The following is a 6,626-nucleotide window of genomic DNA, read 5'->3' as shown; positions in this document are numbered from 1 at the left end:
GGTTCTCATGTTTATAGAAGTAATCAGACGGATGAGATGTTATCAGTATATGATTACTGTGATCAATATGTATGATTACTGTGATCACTGATGCGATGTTATTGGTGTATGATTACTATGATCACTATGTATGATTACTATGATCACTGATGAGATGTTATTGGTGTATGATTACTATGATCACTATGTATGATTACTATGATCACTGATGATATGTTATTAGTGTATGATTACTATGATCATTATGATGTTTTGTATGCATTAATAACACAAGATACAAACTATGGGTATACATAAGCGATTCCAATTCTCTAATACTTTTTTTATTCATCTTACATAATAAAAATGTGTCCTTGGAATGTGCTTAACGTTACGGTATCTGTTTAAAATCTCCGATGAGCTGGATGAACAATGTTAGATGCAGAGGTTTTTAAAGTCTTGCACTGTCGGACTATTCCAACACATACTGCACTGCAAGTGTAACAATACATCCATGCATCAGCACTTGAAGGCAATATTTTTTGGGTGTAACTAAATTAAAGTTGCGAAAAGAAAGAAAATTAAATAACCATATGTTAATGATGTTGGCGCTGTTGCTGCTATGCACTAGTTATCTAATTGGTTCTTTACTCATTGATATGATGCGCACACTTCAGTAGTAAAACAACATATTGAACCTTAATTTGGATATGCGTAGGTAAAATGATAAAACAAACCATTGTTGAGCATTCTAAATTTTGTTACATATTCATGCGTGAAAGATAATTTAGATATTTAATGTCAATTTTAAGAGTAAGCCAATCAGCTGTATTTAATGTTCTCATCTTTAGAAAGTTTGCATTGCAGGTATCCAATAATTAAATAGGCATTCTACAATAAATCATAAAAATTTGTAAAAAAAAATAATAAAGAAAAATTAAATTAAACTCCCAAAAGCAACAATAACTTGAATCAGCAAAATGCTTATTATATATACGGGCAATACTTGTATCCTTACTTCATGGATGCAGCTCTAATACACCGACATACCTGCAAAATCAAACGGACTCCTTATCAGTATATAAGTACACACACACACACACACACACACACACACACACACACATATATATATATATATATATATATATGGAATATAGAAACCTGTAATTCATTTATTTCGACTGCAAAAACAAACTTAAAAACTTGATAATATTTCCTACCTCAAATATTTTCAGCATGTTTTTTATGTTTTCTAATTTCATCGTGTTTGTTTTTGTAATCATATCATCATATATTTTTATGTTATATGTGTTCTTTAATGTTGTAAAGCGCTTAGAGCTTCAAACGATTAGGCGCTATACAAAGTCCTCATTATTAATATTATTTTTATAAGTTTCATTCTTATATTTTTACATGTTATAAGAATTCTTTATTACAAAGGTCCTACCGCTAAATTAAAATATAATTATAAAGTAAAAACATTGTAAACATTAAAGAACATGCAAGTATATATATACATCTACAACAATTAATTGTGCCATGCATTGTTAAGAATGAAATTCAATGGTACATTTAAAGAGTAATTTGTTCCATCTATTTAATAATATGAGAATTTAAATGAATGTCATAATTCCAAAGAGATTTCAATATACAGTTCTTACTATTAGATATTCTTGTCATCATTGAGAAAACATACTTTCTCATTACTTCATCAAAACTGAATACATTATAAATGACAAACATGTTGGAGGCACTGTTCTACCTAGGAAGACCTAACAGAAAACGAAGACTATTATTATAACCAATAACTAGTTTTCTTTTCATACATTCACTAAAGTTTGTCCACAGAGGAGCAAAATACATAGTGCAGCAATAAGATTTGAATAATCTAATTTTGATATTCAATTAATAATTCTTAAATTTACGTAGAAGCATGTTTGTTCGAGTACACAAAAATCGGGAATGTCTCATCATATCTTCATTATCCGACCGATTTGATTTCAAAATATGACCCAAATAGGTATAACTGTTGACATATGTAAGAGCATTGCCATTAAGATATACAAGGGGAGGAGATGGTAATTTGAAAGAAGTTGGCTGAAATACAATGCATACTGACTTTTTTGTATTATAGATGATATCATTCTCAAATACGTATTGTTCACATATCTTTAATAATTTCCTTAAACGTGTGATAGAAGGACTTATCAATGACATATCATCAGCAAAACTTAAATTGTTAAGAAACAAAGCATTTGGTGGCAGACGTAACCCCACGTAACACTGACTGAGCTTACGATTTAACTCGTCTATCTATCTATCTATCTATCTATCTATATATATATATATTAAATAACAAAAGGGAAAGAATCCCCCCCCCCCGCCTTACTCCACTGGTTGCATGGAAAGCGCAAGATATTAAACTTCCAAATCGCGCACAAAACAACTATTTGCCATACTAGTTATAAATATATCATTTTATTTATTGTTGCTTGGGAAAGACAAGATGTCTCATCATTCCCTGTTCCCCTTGATTGGATTTCCTGACAAATGTTATACATCAGTAACTAAAACAAAAACGTTTTGGGTTCGAACAAATAAATAGAAACACCATTACTTTTCAGACACGGAAATTAAATTTTGCAAAAGAAACCTGTCTCGACGCCATTTTATTTCTTCCAAGCTATTTCTCCTTACTTCCATGGCAAGATGGATAAACCTGCTGCGATGCATTACTGAAATGGACATGCTTAGTTGTCATAGATCATTGAATAGCTTGCATAATGTCCGAATTATAAGTTACTGTCACAGATTAAGTCCTCTTAATCCAGCCGCTCTCTATATTCATTGATATTTATATGATCAGCCAATGAAAGCGATGTGAATTTCCCTTAAAGGTGATTGGAGATGTGCTAAGAATGAGTTTAAATCTTCGAGCTTTGGTCCTGGAGTCAGTTTGGTATATAATAAGGAATTTGTTTTTCTTTCCTGTGTAAATACCTTATATAGTATATGTTGTGGCACCAACCACTATATGTTTATGTCGTGCATTGTCCACTCATTAAAATATCACGATTGTTTGGTACCATACAATGACATATACCCGGTATTTATGCAAGTAAAGAAAATACACTATCTCTGTATATTTATTTATTCGAGCGCGAAATACAGAAAATTAATGCGAAATAATTCGTTCGTTTTTAACATCCATGTTTTAACATGCGAAAAATATATCGTTATATTTTCATATGTGAAAATAAAATATTTTCCATCATGCCAAGCAACGCTTTATTGTCTGTTCTTACAGAACTTATACCTGTAGCAACAAGAACAAGAAAATAAAAGCTGTATACATTTCAATCAAGGAAGTTAGATTTGCTCAAGACATTTGAATCGAGTAGTGTCCTTTTTGCCCATTTAGCCTCCTTAGGTCCTGACCAGTCGTCATATCCTTAATCCCCCCATGACAAGCAAGTTACAATGTGCAAGTTGAGCATGATTAACAAAGAAAGTGGTCATTGGTCTACGAAGCAGCAGCTGCTGAAGAAATACTTCCCAGGCTAAATACGCTCTCTGCGTGAATACATCATCCAGTTACATCCGATGCAGGTTTGATCAAAACAGCTGATCTTACGTGCCTTAAATTCAGAGAGAGAGAGAGAGAGAAGCTACTTTGATTTAATCTGCGTGTGCGTGTTTTGGATTTTTGTTGTAGCTTTACCAATTTTACAGTCATATCGTTATGATGTCTGCAGTGTGATATTTTATAGTGATGTATAACACTGGGGCATCATGTGTAAAACATTTAGTACCATGTCCCACCCAGACATATTATCCTGACACCAGGCCGATCAGTCCTAAACTTAACCTCTTAATGCTGAGCTCCAAGCGATGCAGCTGTTAGTACAGCTGTTCGAACCCGAGACCTCCCGCATCCGAGTAGGACACTCTAAACATTAGGCCACCGGTGAAGTGATTTAAGATGCACCGAGTTAGAACTTCTTTGCTAACATCGAAACATAACAAAATTAAGTTTAGTGAAAAGGCCGGAAATACCCGATTGGACTGAAATTACTATGTATTCTTACCATTGCTAGCTGCTGTGAAGATGCATCAATAGTAATGGAGTATTACTCAAAATTAGCAAAGTATGAGAGTGGTCAACATCATGTTTTCCAAATAAAGTCTTAACGCCAAATATATGGTTGTCATTTAATTTTTCAAAAGAAAACAGTGGGATTGACAGCTAAAGCGCCACACTATATACACATCTTTGCTGGTTCGAGTACAAGGTTCGAACAAACATGTTCTTTCATTAGTGGGAGACGACTGTGTCTAGCTGGTGAACTGTGAAAGTTAATGTCAATTTCATGATTCGGGTTGACTTTAGTAACTGATTCATGGCACGCATACGTTTGAAATCGGATCTGAACTGTTATGAACTAGTCACGTTAGTTAGCTGTTGAATGTCACATGTACCATGCATACATTATTTCGAAGAACTAATTCAAAAAGCACTACTTGGTTAGAACAATTTTTTTTAACAAATATGAAAACATTAGTGTGATATATATATATATATATATATATATATATATATATATATATATATATATATATATATATATATGCATATGTATTTCAATGATTTTTTGAGGTTCCTGAAATGGCATTAAATTACCATATTACTGGAATGTATAGTATGTGGCAGTTAAGTTCAGTATCTATATCGTTGACTGCATTTTACTGAGTTATTAAAACTCATCGAAAGTTCTTATACTTTTTCAGTGACATAGTTGAAACATATTGATAAACTGAGTAATTTGGGAGTGATGTTGTTATTTTGCAAGATCAAACTGGTAACTTGCAAGCACCTGACGTGGACATTCAACACCGAATTGAAAAGTCAAAAGGCGCTATTGCAAAGAAACTGGCTGAGGTCACTGAAAGCGGGGCCATCAGCGACGTTGGTGATAGCGTTGCGTTTATTAAAGAACAAGTTGATACAGTTATTGGTGGGATGAAATAATACGTACATGAATAGATCGCAGATGTGTCCACACCACCACAAGTAGTAACGTCATGGAGTATAAGCGAGGGAATATTAATTAAAGTGCTGGATAGAGCAGTTTTAACCAGTATCGAAGCGATGGTCATGAGAGCCCAACTCCTGCGGATGTCATCCGCATGGAGGAGTCTCGAATGCCTCGTCAGATTTTGTACGGAGCTCTATCTTATGGACACATAAAAGTTTATCGCCTTAAGAAAAGATTCAAAGACTATATCAAGGACAGCCTGAGATGCTGCTTGATCTCTGTGACAAACCAACCTCGAGTCCTGCGCTAAAGATAGACCTGACCGGCGTGCAACTGGTAGTAATGGGTTCAAAATCTTCAAGGATGCCCGCTGAAATAAAGTCGCCGACACCAGGGAACTCAAGAATGCCTCAACATCAAGAACCAACCCATGTCTCAAGTGTACACGTTGCTCCAGGATATGCACATCTCGTATCGGACTCATCAGCTACACTAGGACATATCAGAGGAGAGACGCGCAGGATTCACTTCATCGAGCCCCGATGGTTAACCAACAATAATTGAAATTTGCTTTGATAGATTAAAAGTCACATCTTAAAGGTGCGAGGGTCTGAATCATGTTTATTTATCAGAACTGTAAATAAAGGTACGTGAGGTTAAATGACATTATTAACGTGATAGTAATTTTGTACCAGTCTTATTACATGCTGGTCATTGATGATTCAAATTATTATCTAGCGATTATCAACATCATCAGATAAACTTCAGTTCAAAGCACCCAATGTTTATCCAGATGGCTTCTTAACCGTCTTTGGTGACTGTGTTTTTGTTTAAAATTGGGTTTGTCATTAATAACGAAGTATTTTTTTCTGACCTGGTGATGAGGTTGCATAACTTACCAACTGGGCGTTAAATCAGCTGTCAATAAATGCTGAAACGATATCAATTTCGCTCGACTTCCCATTGAATATCTGCTTCAATGCGGTGCTACCAAACCCACGAATGAACTGCCATATATTATTGTTAACGGTAAAGCAGGAATTGGTTGTTGGAGACACACTGATGAACCAATTTCAACTCCAGGTCAGCTCGCAATCATCGCACGTGATCGTGAAAAAACTCAAGCGTTAACTGCACCAAGAGGTTCGAAAACACCCCGGGATTGTTTACACCAATGACGAAGTTGTATTCACCAATGTTTAAATCTCAGTTACTTTCACCAAAGAATATTTTTCACCAATATTGACTCAGCTGAGACGAAGGCGTGCAAGTAATAGGTAGATGAATATATAATAAATTTGAAAACCAACCTACTGTTCATGACATTCAGCCTTTACAACATTTGCAACTGGAATCGGAAACGTCATTTGCTTGCTGAAAACGAAAACTAAATTTATCAGATGCAAGTTTATCACCAACATTAATACAAGACCTTTGTTTTCCTTGAACTGTGTTGTTAAAATTAACTACTGTATAGAGCATGAACGCATATCTATCTTTTTACTACACCAAAGCACATAATTCAAGTTTTTTAATACAAGCATATCAAGTGAAGAATTGAAAAGAAACTGTAATTAATGTCTGTCTTTGACTTGAAATAAAAATCAA

General features: G+C 34.4%; 1 long non-coding RNA gene across 1 annotated transcript; it reads right to left on the bottom strand.

Moving 5' to 3' along the window:
• Positions 1–307: 307 nt before the first annotated feature.
• LOC149782339 (uncharacterized) lies at positions 308–6,308 on the bottom strand. The gene is made up of 3 exons (XR_016414581.1): positions 5,918–6,308; positions 998–1,029; positions 308–471 (listed from the first exon to the last, which is right to left on the bottom strand). It is a non-coding gene; the product is annotated as an uncharacterized LOC149782339 (long non-coding RNA).
• Between the last annotated feature and the right edge of the window lie 318 nt (positions 6,309–6,626).

The sequence above is a fragment of the Sinohyriopsis cumingii genome, chromosome 15, assembly GCF_028554795.1.
Source record: "Sinohyriopsis cumingii isolate HCF-2022 chromosome 15, ASM2855479v2, whole genome shotgun sequence".
In the NCBI taxonomy this organism is placed as follows: Eukaryota; Metazoa; Mollusca; class Bivalvia; order Unionida; family Unionidae; genus Sinohyriopsis; species Sinohyriopsis cumingii.
The sequence above is the reverse complement of the archived record's forward strand: the minus strand, read 5'-3'. Positions and strand labels throughout refer to the sequence as shown.